The sequence below is a fragment of the Protopterus annectens genome, chromosome 4.part1 (assembly GCF_019279795.1).
Source record: "Protopterus annectens isolate FY-2018-M chromosome 4.part1, PAN1.0, whole genome shotgun sequence".
NCBI classification, from domain to species: Eukaryota; Metazoa; Chordata; order Ceratodontiformes; family Protopteridae; genus Protopterus; species Protopterus annectens.
The window spans coordinates 834,402,570-834,422,352 of record NC_056734.1 but is presented as its reverse complement, the minus strand read 5'-3'; the positions used below and the strand labels follow the sequence as shown (position 1 = coordinate 834,422,352).

Here is a 19,783-nt window from a genome sequence, read left to right as displayed (position 1 = left end):
TTGATCGATTCCAGTTTTTTCATCAAATTTCGCATGGATGACAGCAATGAACAAAATCCTGCATCACTAGCCATGTGTAATACACAGATACACTGGAACTTTAAGTCATTCTACAATACCAAGTGAGGGTCCTAATTAAATCTGATCTTTTTTAGGTACTGGTTTATCTACATGTGGTTTCCACAAGGAGAAATGCATACTGCAGAAGAAAATATCTAACTCTCCATTAAAAAAAGGGGTCTATATCACATCGTCAAACTTGTATAAGTTCGAACAATGTAATATCGAACCCAAAAGTCCGAAATCACAAAATAACGAACACACAGAACAGCGATTTTTTTCCCAGGTTCCCCCACCCCCCTACTTAAATATACGAACTCCAAGATTGCACCACAGTGAAGGAAATAGCAAAGCTCTGAAAATGGCCCACTGATTTTTTCCCCCGGCGGGGGGGGGAAAAAAAAATCGATGTGCCGTGGCTTCGCTACTTTTCCATTTCAGACTTTTGGATTCGATATATACAAGTTTGACGATGTGATATAGACCAAAAAAAAAATGGGCATCTTGAGTATCCCTGTGTCAGCAGCTTTGTTCCATGACGACTTTGTGAATACTCCAAGGAAAAAAGCAGCTCAAATATTGTTCAAGAAAGAGGGAATGTGTCACTTGTCTAGAAATTTGTGCAGCGGACAAAGGTTCTGAAATGTTAAGATGCTTCTAGTAACAAAGGGAATAGAATCAGATGCCTTCCCTCTCCATTTGCCTGCTAGCAAGTCACTTAAACAGACATTACTTCTGAATTGTCCTGGAAAAGGGCATGCGTGTCCAGTGAGACATTCTGGTTAATAAATGCACTTTCCATACCACCTGGTAGTGTGGAACACAGGGCTCAGTGCTATGCTCGAAGCACTGTAGTTCTGGATTTGACTTTGATAAATTAAGGATACTGGTAGAGGATGAGCAGACAGTGCACAAGTCATGCCTTAAGAGGGACACCCATTTCTTGTAGATGTAATCGGAACAAATGAATTAAGATACCCTAAACCTTACTAATTGAATCATGAGTTACACAGAGGTGCAGAAAGATTACACTCCGATGCTTCCCTTAAAAAATCAGGGAAGCTCAGACTATTACACGTGATGCCTTGGTAAAGCTTGAAAGCAAATTTCTTGACTTTGTCCTTCTGGTGGAGATGAAGAATCATTTTCCATTAAGGAACTTGCTTGAATTTTCCTATTGTTTACAAAGCATCCTCCAGGATGTGAGCATATTCAACACCAGGATTCGTGCCAATCAGTAAATTTGACAAATGCAATCTTGTCCCATCAAGCATTACTTTTCTAAACTGTGGTGTGGTTATGAATTTGGAGCAAACTCTCGTCACTACCCTTGAAACTTTAACTCGGTCACTTTATGTACAAGCCACCACAAGACGGCAGCAAACCAGTCTGTGGCGCAGCAGTTGGCATACTCCGCTTTGGCGCTAGAAGATTAGAAGGCTGTGATTTCTGCTCTCAGCTTAGGTGACGTTTCATTTTGAAGCTTTTTATTAAAATATGATTCAAAAACACAAGTAGTAACAGGAAGGAAAATGCTTTGCGGCACACTTGACTCCTCAGATGCTGCAAAGATGGCATGAACATCAGCAAATCACTTTAAAACAATCTTCAAACGTTTCAGGTGGAAAAAACACTGCTCACTCTAGATCCAGCTAATGCTGTCCATTTCATTAACATCAAATTCTAAATATACTAAATTCTCTTAGTCCATTAGATGAAGAAAAAAGGTGATCACTCCATCCTGGACCACCAGTGAAACCAAAATTCTAAACAATTGGAGAGACCATGCCTAAGAACTACATCACATGCAAAAAGATACATCCCTTTAACAGTTTAGACAACTCTGCGATAAAGTTTAATCAGCAGACATAGGATCATAGGAGGTTACTAGACTAATGGCCTTAGGGCCCTTACAAGCCTAGCCAAGTACAACCCCTGTTCCAAAAAATATTTGCGGTTTCCCATCCAATTATCCAAATTACGCTTAATCAGTCAGTGAGGGGCTCTGCTTCACCTAAATTGGAAGTTTGTTCCAGAGGAGAGGTTACCTCTGTGAAACATCTGTCTCTGCAGCAAGTCCTGTTGATGTCACAATCTAGGTTGAGCTCCCTAGAGCAAGTGCATCTTGTACCATTCGATTTACGAATGTGCAGCATTTCCGTTGGAGCAGAATCTCAGATTGTTTTATATGCAAGGCAGAGGTCACCTCTGAGTAGTCTGTAAGACAGAGTGTATAGTGACAGTGATTTCAGTCTGTCAGTGTGACATATGCTGAAGACCCTGAGTTTTCCAATGTTGTAGAAATCTTTGAGATCTTTTCAGTTGCTGCAGGGGCATAGTAAGGTACAAGTCAAAGGTACCAATGTACTCTGGCCTGATGACTGAGGAGCACAGTACATTCATACTAAACAGCAATACTTTCTAAAACATAATGCCAGCAAAAACAACCGTAAACAATTCTGTCAGCGAATAATTAATACACAGTCCTAGCAAAGTATACCAACTTGAATCATGCCTTGAAACATCCTCCACTGAAACGGATACAAAAATTTACCAGCAAGTTTACAAAATTCCCAAACAACTCCACAGATTAAATAAATGAACTGAGTGATAGTATTCCTAGCACTCCAATTTCAATAACCGGTAAGAAAAAAAATAAAACCATCTTCTCTCATCTGACATCTTACCATCAGTGTCTTAAACAGGTGCAAATACAATCTCCTAACCTATTTATACACACTGCAACAAGTCTACAAGTAAAATCTTATGTTCCAGTATGATGGGGATCACAGCTCTCAATTGACCAGATTTTTTGCCTCAAATTTTTGGGTTTGTTCCACACAAAATTTCTGTTTTTCTGTCAATTCACTGAAAACGGAAGTCACTACATGACATAATTGAGTTTCAAACTTCATACCCTTCAGAAAAATGAATGCCAATACAAATCTTGTTATTCTAGCAACTTCCTAGTGGTGGCTCGTGTCATCAGACTGCAGCCCCCCCCAACTGTAAAAAGAAAGAGCATTTTTAAAAAATAAAATATTTACTTGTATACTACTGCATACTGTTGGGAGGCTGCTTAGCTGCAAGTCCGACTGAGTCGCTGAAGTCCTGGAACATGCTCGGCAAGTTCCAGGTTTAAAAAAAAAAACAAAAAAAAATAGTTTTCTGTAAATCCGGACTGACAGCTGTAAAAGCAGTCCAGATGTAGAAGTGAAGGCATCAATGTGATGCCCAGATGTCTATGCGGTTTGAAACCGCAGTAAATTGGAAGGAGATCGGACTGCCATGTCTGCAGTCACGTACATGACATGGATGGCTGGATGGCTACTGATTGGTTCTCGCTCTCTTCCCGCACTTTGCGTGCTGGGAAAAAGAGAGTGAGAAACAGTCAATACCAGACCAGTGCTTTGGTTTACGGAGGTCGACTTCTTTGTGAAGTTAGAAATAAAACAAAATACATATAGAAGACAGAATCACTAGTCTGCCCTTGTTGCCTCTTTCAGGTAAACCATGAATTATGTCACTGGATCTTTTTTTTTATTCAGTCATTTGACTTTGAAGAACTCTAGTAGTCTAGTCTAGAGTAAAACTTCTAGTGTGGCCTACCTTTAGTTTAAGTAAGCAATGTCATTTTCAAAAGTATATGTGAACTGCTGCACAATAAGTGAGTATGAGTGCATGATTAGAAGAATGTTAAGTATTCGGTCATAGTCTCCATACAAAAAGAATGATAACTGCAAAGAAAGAAAATAAGTGATGCATAATATATAAATGGAAAAAAACAATGTTACTATGTTTTCTTTTCTGTAAATATATTTTTGCCTGTGTGTTAAAGTAATTATTTAGTAAATGTGTTAAAGAAATGAATGAAGGCTATGGAAGCAGTGTTTGAGGATTCAGTACTGAAGACTTACTGGAAACAAGTAAAGGGCTGGTTTAAGGGTAATGCTGAAAAATATTCTATTTAGAAATTATTGTGGTTGCATCTGATAGCCTTAGTGTGGAGTTTATGTAATCAGAAATATTTTGGAATGTAATAAGTAATGAGAGAGAGAAACAGATTTAACAGGCTGTAATGAGAAATAGTGGTTCTGTCATTTTTTTTTTTTTTAGTAGTATAGACTGTACATTGGTGCTTTGTTACCAATATATGAGAAGGGACAAGGGAGTAAATGGAGAAGATTAAACTATTTAAATCAGGATTAAGAGACTGTAAAAAAAAAAAAGACAAGGGAAGCCTGTTTATAGAATAAGGAGCGGTGATGGGAGAAGAGGGCTGTATAAATGTGGATGTAAAAGTGTTGTTGAGAATCTACAAGCTTGTATTGAGGAAGTGTTTTATGTTTATTTGTCTGGTTTTGCTGTTTGAATTCAGATGCATGTGCTTTAGTGTTATAGAAAAATAAAATTGTGAGTTCTGAAGAAAGTGAATGTTGCAATTTAGAATGCAGTTCTTGCTTATGTCCTAAGAATAAGGTTTACGCAGTACTGTGTTAATAAGCCAAAAGCTATCCAGGGATGCTGGGAGTTGCCTCTAAAGTAAAGCAGAGCTACAGAATCTTATGAGAGCCACGGATCGGTATTATCACATATTCTTATAATAGTCGTAGAGTAAACTGTGCTCTAGTAGTTAGCATTGGGTTTCTCCTTTATTTAGATGTAAATCAGAGGGCTTGTTTTATTTCATTATGTGCAGTTGATTACAGAAAGCTTACTTGACTTATGAATATGTTTATCTGATCATATCACAGCCATAATGTTTTTTTGCCACATGCCTTTTGTAGGTTTTTGATGCATATTGCAACCATTAATTTATACATAAAGAAGCAGGTTACTCACTCTGTTTCCTTGTATTGTTAATGTTTCTTTAACAGGTGTTCTAGGTATAAAGTCTTTCGACTTTTCCCTGTTAGGGGTCGCCACAGTGGAACTCTGGTCCGCTCATGATTGGCAGTGGATTTGTATGGTGCAGAGTTGCCAGCCCGACGCCCAACCTTCAAAGGCGGCACGCCCATTCACGCTCGCACCTACCTGCATGTCTTTAGCGTCAATTCTTTCTGATGTCAAAGCTTATTAATACACTGGTGGATAAAAAGATGCAGCTTAAAGGTGAATGGCAGATGCCATTCATTAGAGGTACATGTTTACAATGGTAATGGTAAATAGCATCCTAAGAGTTAAAGCAGAATACTAGTTGTTGGCAATCAAGGTATAACTGGGAAAGCACAAGTAGTAATTGCCACCTCTGCTACACATGGTAGCTATTTGTTGACTGCATACCCAAACAAGCTCTGGATAGATTCTCCTCTCCCTGTGAACTTATAACATTTATAGACTCCATTCTCAATCCTGTTACTCTTACTTATTTCCATTTGTTAACTAGGATAGTCTGATGCAGCATAACCCATTTTCAGTGAAGCAAAGGCAGAAAAGCTCCAAATTTGTGTGTGTAAATGTATATATATATATATATATATATATATATATATATATATATATATATATGTGTGTGTGTGTGTGTGTGTGTATAAATATAATTACAAACACACGCTTTACATGCTCTTCTGTTGCATCCTTCGTTTTAGAGAGAAGAATGATAAACTGCATATGGAGGCAGAGAGCCTTTATCTGTGTGTACAGACTTTCGCACAATATCCAGATTTTTGCATCACATTTTTGGTCCATTTTTCATAAAATTGTGGTTTTCTGGCAAATTTGTGGCAAATCATTAAAGACTGAAGTTAGAAAATAATGACAGACATTTGAGTTTCAGATTTCATACCCTTCAGAAAATTCATACTAATGCAAGATCTACTATTCTATTATCTTTCTACGTTTATAAGAGCAATACTTAAAAACTGTCCTTATATTTGGGCCTTTGTCCCACTTCTATTTATGGCTTTGTCCAGATTTCTTGCTCTGAGGTTGAAAGGTATGACAAATGTGTCAGGGCCCATCAGCATCAGCCAGAGACATTTCAAATTGTGACAATTTTTGCACCCCACTCCCCCATGTAGTGACTCAGGATGTGTCCAAGCAAGGCAAGGAGGAATTATGCAGTGTAAATTTGCAGAGTATCCCCCCATCCAAGGTAGACGCAAGTACTACAGTAGCTTTTCATCTGTCCTTGATTTTGCAGAATGTTCTGGTTTTCTGTCATATTTTCATACTGTTTATTTATCCTTCTTATTATTCAGAAAATGCATGTTAGCAATGCTTTAATGAACATCAGGTAAGGTTGTCTGGGATTGTAAGATGCAAGTAAGCTTTAATAAGCATATTGTTAAAGAATTACTAACATTGAAGGGATTTTTGCTGTTGCCATGCCGAGAGTATTTACATAACTAGAGAACTTATAAGCCTTAGGTATTGAAATGCATATGACAGTATTTGTAATAAAGGACAGGATTACAGTATTTTCAGAAGCTCATTACATTTGTTGGAGACTTGCAGTCATCTTTGCAGTCTTTACCCGTAAACTAAACAGAATGCCAATCTATCATGTATGGTCCATAACCTGTGCAGTAATCCTTTAAGCAATTTATCTTGAGTTTGTTTCCGGTTAATTTTTTTGATCAAGTTTTCCCCGTGAAACAATTAGATAGTTGTCAGGGTCCTTTTTGGATAAGAAACATTTTTACAACTGGGGGTAACACAGAGACTGCTACTTTCAGCATGTTACTTGGTACTTTTATAAAGCTGAATATAAATTATAATTAGAACTGCAGTGCAGAGAGAAGTGATTTGAGTAGAGTGCTGCTTGTTTTTTTATACTTGATTTTGACTGCCATTCCAGTAATGTATTTAAAAAATAATTTATTTTTTCATGCCTCACAACCTTTTTGTTTCCATCTAGATATTAAGTAAGATGTCATGTAACCAATGCATTGAAATATTTTTCTTCTACGCTTCATTTTGTCTTGATTGGACTCTCATAATGACAGTTTGGCACCTAGGGCAGCCCAGTTTTTGTGGTTCTGCGTATGGCTTTGCCCCTTTCTAGTTGGTCACACCCCTTCCCATTGGCCATACCCATTCAGCTGTGTCCTGCAGCCCCCCTTTGATTTGAAGTCACCAGCCGCCACTGCAACTTCCTAAGTTTATAAATCCTTCTCTGTTGTGTCTTTGTACCCCATTATTTTAGGCTTTGTCCAGATTTCTCGTGTTAAGAGGCTGACAGGTGTACATGTAGCCATAACTGTTCCCCAAAAGAAAACTGGTCATTTTCATCACATTTTACACCCCTGTCAAAGCTCTTAGAAAACTTTACCCACTTATATATTTTAAAATATTTAAATGAATACAGTTCACTTTCCATAGTACAGCAGTAATTTTTACCAGGCTGCCAATTAAGTTACACTAATTGCTTTTATCAAGTTCCTCCACTCCAAGCTTAACAATACTGAATCTGTAGGAGCCATTTCCCTAGAACAGTCAAAGGATTTCAAAACATTAAGCCATCTCAATCTCCTTTATAGCCTTGCCAAATAAAACCCACGAGTTACTCTTTCAAAGTAACTCACCATCTATCTAGGTAAATGGTCAAAAGTCAGTATATAAATTAGGCTGGCACCCCTCCCCAGTAAACCATCATACTAGGCAAGTTTCTCAGATGCTAAAACCCCTCTCTGTGTTGTCATACAGTGTTAGGGTGCTGTAATGTTTTTTTTTACCTGATGATGCACCATGACTTCCCAAACTGATCATGTCAATGTTATTTAAACTTTGTAGCAGTGTGTGGATAACAGCTTGTGTGTGAATACTGTATGTTTTGAGACATTTTTATATTAAAGCGCGGTAGTTTAAGGCTACCTTTGGACTTTTTCTTTTTTCTTCTTGGCCGAGTTTCATTTTGGCTGTGTATCTCACTTGTTTGTTTTATTCATGCTAACATGCCCTTTTCCCTGCTTAGCCAAGTACTTGCTGAGACAAAAAGGCCACAAAAGAAAAAAGCCCTCTTACCACATCCGATGGCTGCCTTAACTATGGCCCCTTCTCAACCACCTATTTCTCCTTTGGTGATAAAGAAAGAAAGAAGTTAACTGGCTATGAAGGGGTTGGTAAACAGCAGATAGCAAGGGCAAAAAGTGTAAAATTGTAGCCAAGGCCATTGTCCCTCATAGAAGGGAATCAGTAAAATAAAGCTACCAATTACAATATTGGGATACAGTATCATGGTCTGACATTTCACCCTGCATAATACTACGGTTATCCTTTGAACAAACAAAGGTAAGGCTATTGTATCAACCTGGACAGTTCACCTTACCTCACAGTCAAGCTCATAAAAGCCAGAAACAGTCTTCTCTAGGAGTAAATGAGTGACAGCATGAGCAACACCAAGAGTGAATGAAAACAAGTCTGTGTGCGCACACCCAGACATCCTGACCTGGCCTGATTACTCATCTTACACCATTGCTTGGTGTCATAACTCAAATGCCCTCCATCCCAAATCTTGAAGATGACATGGGTATCAAAGAATGGAGAAATTAATTTGATTGGATCAGTCACTTGTTTATCTAGTGCAAAAAAATGCTGTTCCATAAAACCTACAGAAGACACTGTTTACAAAAGATCAAACATTTACCATACAGGCTAACTGGCGCCATTAAATGACGCTTTCATAAACCTAATCGTCCCGTGCAGACTGCACCAACAACTAACCACTAAATGTGCACTTTGAATAAACCAGCTAAAACCACATACATCATACATGCAACAGACCACACTACTAATGTGCACTCTGTGCCACTCTTCTTAGAGCAAAGGTACATTAACATAGAGCACAGTGTCTGTCACAAGACATCAGCCAGTTAGCATACCTTTAGAAAAGGCTATTCAGGCAAAGAATGTGCCCTGATAGGCCTTAAGCAACAAGGGGAAGCATCTACAGTGATCAAGGGTTAAGGCTGGGAGCTGCAGTTCCTGTGGTACAGGGTTTGAATCCCTCAGCCCTCATTTGCCTGCAGTGAGTCCTTCAGGAAGTGACTTAACTAAACACTGCTTGGGGACATCTGGGCTAGGCTCTTCAGTGGTCCACTGGACTACAAACATAGTGACCACCTATGAACCTATAAAGGCACCTTAACAGCATGAAATCCATTAGATAACAAAACAACGACACTGTACTCTAGTTTGAGAGGGTGGTTCTAACATAAGATAGTGTGGTGAATAAGAATTACTATGTGGGAAATGCACCTAGTTAGTAATAAAATGATGCTGACAAGCAAATATGAACCTTCCACGTGTGAAAAATATTTGTTCCTATCTCACACTTGGAATACTATTCACTTAACTGCATGTTTGTTAACTGGAGATGCTGGCAGTCCAAATAAACTTTTACAGCTCTGACTTGGACATTAATGGTATAAAAAATACACGGAGATATATCACAGATTCATGTTTTCCTTGTTTTTCTGATTGCTTAATCACACTTACTAGAGAACCACAAATGAAGGTGAGAAGCTCTTAGTGCCCATCTGGGTAGATGGAACAATTTGAAAACACTTTGAGCTTCCTTCCTCAAAATGGTGAAGCCTGATGTGTCTTCATCTGCAGCCTCTACATTGCCAAGATGGGAGTCTTTAGCAGTCTGGAATCCAGTAATTGTACTGCTTCTGCCTACATTACACTCAAACAGGAACAGTAGAAGCCTTTGTGCAATAACCATGAGATTCCAAAGAAGGGCCAGGGAGTAAAATGACAGTTATACACATTTTTAAAGGTGTCTAGGAATGTCTCACAACCCTAAACAGAGAAAATGACCATCGACTTATAAATTAATCCGTGAAAGAATGTCCTTCAAAACTGAACACAGCAATACCTGTACCTAACAGTGAAGTAATAATGCCTGGCCTGTATACAAAGGCATGTAGCCTAAATTCAGAATTGGTTCATCCTGGAGAATAGCTGCCTTGTCATTCATTCAAACGATGTACAAAACATATCTACTGGATGGACTTTACATACTTCTACATGGGAAGTGTACTTTTCTGTTTACAGTAGGTATACCATGTACTAAGACAACCCTTGGGATCTGGCCACTAGGAGGGTGGAGGAACCCAGCTGAAAGCTAAGTAACTGGAGTGACAAGACAACCTCTAAAAGGTCTGACAATGTTCCAGACTGGGCCATTTCACTAAGTACTGTGAGAAAGAAAAAGCTGAGGGACTAAACTGGCAGGAAAAGCTGATGATCTGCTACCATGATGCAAGCCTTAAACAGGACTGTTAAGAGCACCAAGACAATACACTGAAAGTGTGTGTATATATACACATTAAAAAAATGAGGGGGCATCCCATACCGCATGAGTGATGGCATCCCTTCAATGGACTTGTAGGGGTTGAAAACCATTTAGAACTGCTGGCATTTCACATCTTAGGGATGCAAGGATTTCAGTCAAAAGACAGGGCAGCCATCTTGAGTGGGACTGTATTTACACTTCACTTGCTCTTGCTTTCATTTAACAATGATCTTGTCTAGCTTTATACTATACAATTACAGCACTCACTACATTACGACAGCTAAAGCAGCTCATCTGGAAATACCCTTGGACAAGAAACTGCAGTTAAGTTACAGCAGTCCGCTCTTACTTGGTGCATGCATATCCTAGGTCTTATGTTATTTTGAAGTCAAGAAAACATGTCTAGAATTTTCTAGCCTACCTGTTTATAATACAAACCGCTTTTGTAGCTCTTTTCATTGCATGTGAAATGCACCGGTTATCTGACAAACTACAAGATTCCATTTACATTTACAGCACAATGTTGTATGTAATCTCAGACCATGCATTATTTGCCTGTTTCTGACCTGGGTAATAAATACACAAGTCCAGCAGTGAACTCAAGCACCTGGTTAACTAAAAATTAAACAACTAAGGCGGCTCACCCAAATAAAACTAAAGGCAAATTGCAAAAGAACAAGCCATGCAGAAAGATTATATTGGGTAAAAAAACTTGCAAAAACAAAAAAGTTAAAAGTGTTTTTCCATCGTATGTTGATATTCCCTAAAAGTACTAACGTTCCCATATCACTATAAATATACCATTTTAGACTGCTACTCTTCAAAATGGTTTGATGGAAGCCATCAGTATGACAATTTCATTTTCAAGCCAAGGTTTCTTTATCCCAAAAATTCAGTCTCTCTCCAGAAGATTTTATCAAAGAAACTTGTTTCTGTGACCCTGGACATGCATTAATTTACACTGAATTCTGAAATTTGACTTGCTCTGGATATCAAATTAATCCTTTTCATTGACTCTCTGAATGTTGTGAATGCCAATCTACTAAACTGTATTGAAGGAACTTCTGAAAGTAAAACATGGGACTGCAAGCAAAGTGCAAGAGTTGTCATTTTTTTCATTAGACAAGTAGTTTTCCTCCTTACAAAAATGTCCACACATTGCCACAAATAGATGGACATGTCATTTTCTTCAATTAGCTTGGGAACAAAAAGGGAAAGAGAAAGTATGCAAATGTTGCAAAACACAACTGTGGCAACCCTCTGCAAAAAAACATTCGACAGATGCACACAAATGGAAAACGCTTTATCAAAAAAGCACTGCCTAACATGATGTACGACATTTCAGAAATATGCCAAGGCAGCAGGAAGAGAGTCTTTGGCCAGCAGGCCTCCTTACAGACTGCCTATTAGAAGGAGACTGTCTCCATAAAGCAGCTAAAGGATATCGCTCTCTCTGGTCTTGCTCACACACATACAAATTGTTCTCATAAAAACTCATCAAGAAACATTTACTGGGCTATCTTCCATACCTTTAAAGTACAATATTTTTCCAGGTGCCACTGCTTTGTATTATCACTTTAGCACAGTTCAGAACATCCTGTTTCTTTAGGAAAATGAAATCACCTTTTCTATGTTTATTTAACTTGGTAGCTTCTAATAAACATTATTGTTCTAATAGTGTCTATTCCATTAAAAAGGAAATGTATGAGTCAGTATCCTCCGAGAGATCGCTCTTGTTACAAAACAGTCTAGTCTATTCTAAAACTGCCTTAAACAAACATCTTACTTCCCTACAGGACATACAATCTTCAATATTTTTACAAGGAAAAGTTTGTGATAGCATTTTGTGTACTACATTACAGACTGCATAATCTGTTACTTGAGTTAAAAGCCTGCTGCCAGTGCCAGGAAAAAGTGCAGTAAAGCTACAAAAGGCTGTATGCCAAGATTCACAATTCCAAAACACTAAATAAAGGCATCCTGATGATGAGAAAGGAGTCTCTCTGCAGATTTAGCTGTAGAACAGATACATAGTTCTTTATACACAAATCACAGAAATTAGCTCAAATAATTCATATTGATATGCCATAACATGGCTGCCACAACCTACAGCAGCATTATAGCAGCTCCCTTGATTTCTTTATAGGGTGTGAGAAGTATCCGCCAGAAGGAAAAGATCAATATACCCTCATCACTTGGAATGTATTTCCCAAACATGTGACTGCTTTGCCACTGCCATTACCAAATGCTAAATGGCAAGTCATGCTGAATTCCACTCTTAGATGTTTTGTGCCTCTGAAGTATACATGCTCATTTTGTGGCATGAATGTGATAAAGTACAGTTGTGTACACTTACCATAAATGTAGATGTTCGAGTGTATTCACTGTTACAGTCATCAGTTATCTGCCTGCAGGTAATTCTCAGTCGGCCTGAGTACCAGAGTCTTAGTATTTCTGTCTCAGATGCTGTCACTTCTTCCATGACATCAGGTCGTCAGGAGTATAAAACAGGCAGCCGATGCCATTACATCAGTTTTTCTTGCCCCAAATGTCAGGAGCCCCCAAATAGCGAGCTAGTATATGGTTGGGAACACCACCAGTAAAAAAGTAAATACCAATGCCACAGGGAGGAGAGAGAGAAATGTAGAGAAAACCAGGGGGTTGGAGGGAGGGAAACCAGGACTGCAACAGTGAATACACTCGAGCATCTACATTTATGGTAAGTATACACAACTGTACTATGTTCTTCGTGTTTCACTGTTGCAGTCATCACACTTGGGTTGATTCCCAAACCTGAGGAAGGGTGTTGGCAGTCAAGAAGTGTTAGGGCTGGCTAGTAGGTCTTGCAAGACTGCTGTACCAAATCCAGCCCTGGATTTTAAAAAAAAGATAGGTAGGAAGTAATGCTTGGTGAAGGTGTGTACAGAACTTCAGGTTGCAGCTTCCAGAATGTCCCTGGTAGGGACTATCCTGAGAAATGCTGTAGAGGTGGAAGTAGCCCTAGTGGAATGTGTTCTGATCCCCTGTGGGACAGGATTTCTATGGTGCTTGTAGCAGAAATGGATGCAGTGTGCTATCCATTTGGAAAGGTTTTTTTTTTTTTTAATTGCCTTACCCTCTGCCCCTGTAGCAAAGCTGACTAGCAGCTGGTCAAATTTCTGAAAGTCTTAGTCCTGTCAGGGTAGAACCTGAGCTGTCTGTGCATGTCCAAGGAGTGCAAGATCCTTCCCCATTTATTCTGAGGGTATGGGAAGAAGGTTGGTAAATGGATGGATTGGTTTAGAGCCACACTGGACACCACCTTAGGCATAAAGGCTGGGTTATTCCTGAGGGAAACCCTGTCAGCATGAAAAATAATGAAGGGCTCCACAGACATAAGGGCCTGCAACTCAGACACTCTAATTGCTGAAGTGATGGCTAGAACTAAGGCTGTTTTCCAAGACAGGAATTTTAACTCTCCTGTAGCAGCAGGCTCAAAAGGGGGAAGCGTGAGCTTTTCCAGTACAAAGTTAAGGTCCCAGGCAGGGGTGGATGCTCTCCTTGGGGGTCTTGGATTGTTAGCTCCTCTCAAGAACTGTTTGACCAGAGGATGAGAGAAGAGGGGTGGCTCAGTATTGTAATGAGCTGAGATGGCAGAGGCATGAATCTTAATAGAAGAGAAGGATAGGCCTTTGTAGAGCAGTTCTGCTAGATAATCTTGGATTTGAGGTAAGGTGGGCACGGTTGTGTCCTTTCCCTGACACTGGCTCCAAGAACAGTATCTTTTCCACTTTTCTGAACAGGATTTCCTAGTACTATGCCTCCTGGCCTCAAGGACATCATCCAGCATCTGTTTGCTGAGGGTTGCTGGTGATGCATTCATGGAATGAGCCAGGCTGCTAGGTTCAGGGTTTGCAGCTGAGGGTGCAAAATCTGGCCCTCCTGGTGGGACAGCAGGGAAGGGGTCTGATGCAGGTGCCAGGGTGGCACTGCTGTCAGACTGCATAAAAGTGGGTACCAGTGCTGGCATGGCCAGTCTGGTGCAACCAGGATTGTCCTTGGCCTGTCCTGTTTGATCAGTAGTACTTTCGAGAGGGGGAAAAGGCATAGGTTGAGAGGTTTTCTCATGTAAAGGATAGGGCATCCACTTTTCATGCTTGGCTGTGGGGAATTCTGGTACAAAATTTGCTCAATTGATGGTTCTGGGGGGAAGCAAAGAGGTCCACCTCTGTTGTCCCCCACCTGTGGATTAGAAGCTTGAACGAGTTGGGTTCCAGTTTTCACTCGTGTGGGTCCATAAATTTCTGCTTAAGTGTTTGCCTGGCAGGAATTGAGCTTGCAGGTGCACTTGATTGCTGTGTTCTAATGACTTGCGAACTGCTTCTGCTTTGGGCTCCGCTCGGCAAGAAAAGCTGATGTAATGGCGTTGGCTGCATGTTTTATACCCTTAACATCCTGACATCATGGAAGACGCGACAGCATCAGACGCAGAAATCCCAAGACTCTGGTATTTGGGCTGACTGAGGGCAACCTGCAGGCAGATTACCCAAGTGTGATGACTGCAACAGTGAAACACGAAGAACATCCATTACCTCATTTCTCAGTGGCCAAAATTTCTGCTACATTCTTTTGACTGTTCCACAGCTAAAAAATGGGATTCCACCTATGTGAGCATGCCACCCCCATCTTTATTCCCCTTTTGGAAACTGCTATGGTTGAGATTGTACACATGTGAAGCTACTGAGCATGCATCCTCCCCATTCCTTCACTTAGCCTACTTGATTTTAATGGGCTGTAGCTCAATTTTTTTCTTAGTACAGCCAAAGAACAAAGCTTAAATTTTTGGCCAAGTGCAAATAAAGTAATATTAAAATTCATGCTGCACACAAAATCTTGATACTTAGGAAGGCACAGAACTCATTTAGCCTAATTTCATTCTTTTTGTTTTTCTGCACTTTACAACACTGAATTTGAGTTTTTTACAGTGATTTGAAACACTATGCATATGCAATGCAAACCATCGATAAGTATACTTCACAATATATTTTGCCCCATCACTCTTTTTTTTTTTTTTTTAAGGATTCTTTAATAAAAAAGCTTCATAAAGTTGTTCTTAAACCATATGCCAAATGAGTTTACAAAATCCCTTGTGATGTCAGGTTAGGTTGCTTCAGTGCAGACATATTCATCACCTTTAATGGATACATACTACACATACATGAGTGCGTCCCATTACAGCCTATGGACAACATCTCCATGCTAACCCTAACCTAACCTAACATCACTGGTCATAGGTTCATAGGTTCATACTAGGCTATCTGCCCAAGGGCATTTATAAGCCTAGCCCATAGTTATGTGGCTTTCGCCACCCCTTTAGTTTGAATAAAAACTATGCCTATCATTTTGCTGTGTCTCTGTCAAGCAGTGACACTGAAGTAATCCCTGGGGTATATCTGCAATCTCCCATCCATTGGTCAAGATTCCTCTTGAACAAGGCCAGAGAGGTGCTCTGCCTCACATGTACTGGGATTTTGTTCCACAGCATAGGGAGTCTCTGGGTGATGAATCTGTCCCTCCAGCACGTTCTATTTATAACCGTGTCAAGGTTTAAGTCTCCCGCCTTGTGGTTCTGAGGGATCTAGATTTTTGAGGTGAAGCATATTCATCAAATCTGGGTTTGACATGGCCTTATATGTCAGGCACAGGTCACCTCTGAGCAAGCGGTATGAGACTGAATAGAGCTGGAGTTCTTTCAGTCGGGCAGCATAAGACATATTTTGAGACCCTTTATCCTTTTGGTGAGGAACTTTTGGGGCCTTTCAAGCTGCAGCAGGTGTCTGGTCAGATACATTCGAACGGGCATTGTACTCAATCATAGGTCTAATGAGTGATGAGTACAGGGGACGATGACCTCCCTTGATCTAGATGTGAATCCCTTCATGATCAGGTGGGTGATATAGAAGGTTTTCCTAACTACTTTAGCAACATGAGTGTCAAACGAAAGGCTACTGTCAACCTGGGTCCCCAGATCTCTGATGACTTTTTCTGTGCTCAGTGGATTGCCACCTATATGGTAGCTAGGGGTAACCTTGTTTTTCCCGAAGGGTATGACTATGCATTTTTGGCGTTTAACTTCAGGCCATGGCTCTGGCACCAGTTATCCGTTTCTGTGAGGCCCTTCTGGAGGATATCTGTGTCAGATGTGTTTTCGACTATGGCCCAGTTTGCAGTCATCTGCAAACTTTGTCAGCCATAACCCTCCTGTGTTTGCTTGTACTTCAGAAAGTAGATGCCGAACAAGAGTGGACCCAGGACTGAGCCCTGTGGGACACCACTTGTGACAGGCTTTGAGTCTGACATGGCTCCAGCAACTCTGACCCTGTGGGTTCTGTCACTTAGCCAGTTTGCAACCCATCTTGTGATGTATGGGTTTACATTCAAGCTGATGAGTTTTTCGATGATACCTGAGTGGGGTATTGTGTCGAAGGCCTTTGCCAGGTCGAGGTAGGCTGTATGGACTGCCTTTCCTCATCAATGGCCTTGGTGACTGTCTCAAAAAGTCAACCAAGTTTAAGAGGCAGGATCTGCCTTTGACAAAGCCAAACTGGGTTGGATCCAAAGTCTGCAAGTTCCCTATGTCTTTATTTATGAGTTCCATTATGATCCTCTCCATGGCTTTGCAGATAAGGCTTGTCAAGCTAATGGGCGGTAATTTCCAGGGGCTGTGGAGGCACGGCACTTATGAAGTGGGACCACAGTCGCCGGGCGCCACTCCTTGGGTATGTATCCTGAGGTGAGGCTAAGATTAAACAGCTGTCCTAACTGTGGGTTTAATTCCTCGTTGAGTTCATGAAGCACACAGCCGGGGACACCATCCGGTCCCATGGATGCTGTGTTTTTGCCTTAGTGAGGGCAGTTCTCACCTGGGCGTTGGAGATGTTTGGGGGCTACAATCCTCTGGAATAGATATCTCTCCTTTTGGGAGAAGTTTGCACTGAACCTGTCAGCCAGTATGTTGGCAATGTGTGTAGGTTCAGTAATTTTCACATCATTTTGAACTAATTCTGAGCATATCTGGGAGTTTCCTCCTAGGTTTCTAACATACCTAAAGAAGGCCTTATGATTCTCTTTAGAGTCCTTGGCGATTTTTCTCTCAAAATTTGCCTTGGATGATTTTATGAGAGCTTTTAGTTTTTTACTTATATTGATCAAAGGTGTCTTACCTTTCAAGGATTTTGCTCTATCTTGTAGTAGCTTCCTCCTTTTGTTGTAGAGCTTGTTTATGGCTGGGGTCCACCAGACTGGACGCTTGCCTTTGGTACAGAGAGTCTTAGTTTTGTTTGGGATTGCCTGATCCATGCAGTCCTGTAGGTGCTGGTAGAAGGCATTTGTAAGTGATTCAGCGGTTTGAGTAATGTTTACCACTGGCTCAGGGGCCTTAAAGGAGACCACACTAGTTTTTAGAAGTGTGAAATCGGCTTTTGAGAAGTTTTTCACAGTGGTCTTTTTTGTTTCAGGTGGGGGCGGGATGAGGACCTCCAGCGAGATTAGTTTATGATCTGATCTCACCAGTGAGGGGTATACTTCGGTGTTGAACATTTTGATCCCATGTTCGTGATGATGAGATCAAGTATGTTTTCTCCTCTTGTGGGGATGGTGACTAGTTGTTCCATGGCATTTGAGTTTATGAACTCCAGGAATCTTTGGGTTAGAGTGTTCGGGCTTGAGTAGTGTTCCCAGTCTATATTAGGGTAGTTGAAGTCACCTAGTATGATGGTGTTTGGAGATACATTTATCCCTCCAATGTTTTCAGGAAGGCCATGTGAGGTTCCTGAGTTTGAGAGGGTGGCCTGTAACATGCTACAAATTGCAGAGCAGTCTTGCCTATGGTTAATTGCACCTGGATGGTCTCCGATGCATCGTGCGTTGCCACCAACCTTGAGGTGTGGGTGTCCTTTATGAATATGGACACCCTCCTTTCTTGGTGTTGTCCGGATTTTGGGGCCGGAACGCATGATATGAGGTGAAACCTGTTAGTGCTGGGGTGCTCTCAGGAGCCTTGAACCAGGTTTCTGTCACAGCACAGACATCGATGTTCTCCATATTGAGAAGGGCCTCGAGTGCGTGCATCTTGAGATTGAGACTTCTGGCATTGAGCAGCATTACCCTTAGTTTTTTTCCTTTTGGTGTTCTAGGGTGGTAGGTTTAGAATTTGAGCCTTGCCTAAAAAGGCACTATGGGGGTGGCAAGAGCTTTTGCCAATATCCGAAGCCCAGGGTGACAGGTGCAAGCCGTCCCTCATGGCAGCGTGGCTTGTCCAGCATGTCATCCCAGGCAGACAGACATTGGATCCCCTTTGAATGACACCAGAATTTAAGCCAATTATTAAAGCTGATCATCTTATCACTGTATTGTGGCATCATTCTAGGTGAAGGTAGGATACTGCTCAAGGTCAGGGTCATACCTGCCTGGGCTACATAATCAGAGAGCTCCTCGATGTCCCTTTTCATGTAGTCCAAGGAGGTACATCTCAGGTCGTTGACACCAGCGTGGACAATGACCGAGTCATACTTGTACCTGCTGTTGAGAGACCTGAGTGCTTGCGTTATGTGGCGGATTCTAGCGCCCGACAGGCAGCTTACTGTGACCTTCTCTTTACTCAGTCTTGTGAGCGGGACGTCAGTGTGTCTGACTATGGAATCACCAATGACAAGTGTGTCTGGCATTTTGTTTGGCCTTAAGGGCTGTGACTGTTTGACACTCTGACTGTGTGGTCTATGTGTTGCATGTGTTGGGTCGTGAGGTGGTAGTTGTTTGGGTGTCTGCTTTGGTGGCCTCTGCTGTTTTGGTAAATTTTTACAGCTATCAGGGTTTGGAAAATAATTTTTTCGGAGCAATACACAAAATAGTCAGGAATGTTGGACTATGACTGACCACTGGGATGTGTAACACTATGCATTATGTACCACATGGTATGGTGCTAAAGGCAAGTTATAGGTTTAAAAAATAACCATTAATACTCTTACCTTTACGGTAAAGTCCTTGGCCCAGAGTTGTTGCTGAAACTGGCCCATTTGGATTAGTCAGTTTAAACATTTAAATACATCACCAACAGAGTTTTCACATTTTAAACAACCTTCTATAAACAGTAAGTTAAATTTAATTTGCTGCTCTTCTGATCAAAGTTTGTTTTTGTTTTTTTTTGAAACTTCAAATCTTTACTATTCAGCAATAAGGCTTCCAAACAATGCAATCTTTATCACAAGCAGTTAACTAAATTTTGCCCTCCCTCATGCTCTCTTCCTTCTACATAGATTTAAGTGGACAACACAGGGCTCAGTACAATCTAGTGAATCACAATTTACACAGAGTGTTAACATTTTGTCATCTAAATCAACGCCAACAAAACTTATCGAACAATACCAGTCGCAATTTAGACAATCAATGCAGTTACTCTTGATACTGGCCATAGTCTATCCAATCTATATTGTAATGAAAACT

General features: G+C 40.6%; 1 protein-coding gene across 6 annotated transcripts in view; it reads right to left on the bottom strand.

The window, feature by feature from the left end:
- WWTR1 (WW domain containing transcription regulator 1) overlaps nucleotides 1-19,783 on the bottom strand; it is an 837,533-nt gene that overhangs the window by 643,569 nt on the left and 174,181 nt on the right. The window lies entirely within an intron of this gene.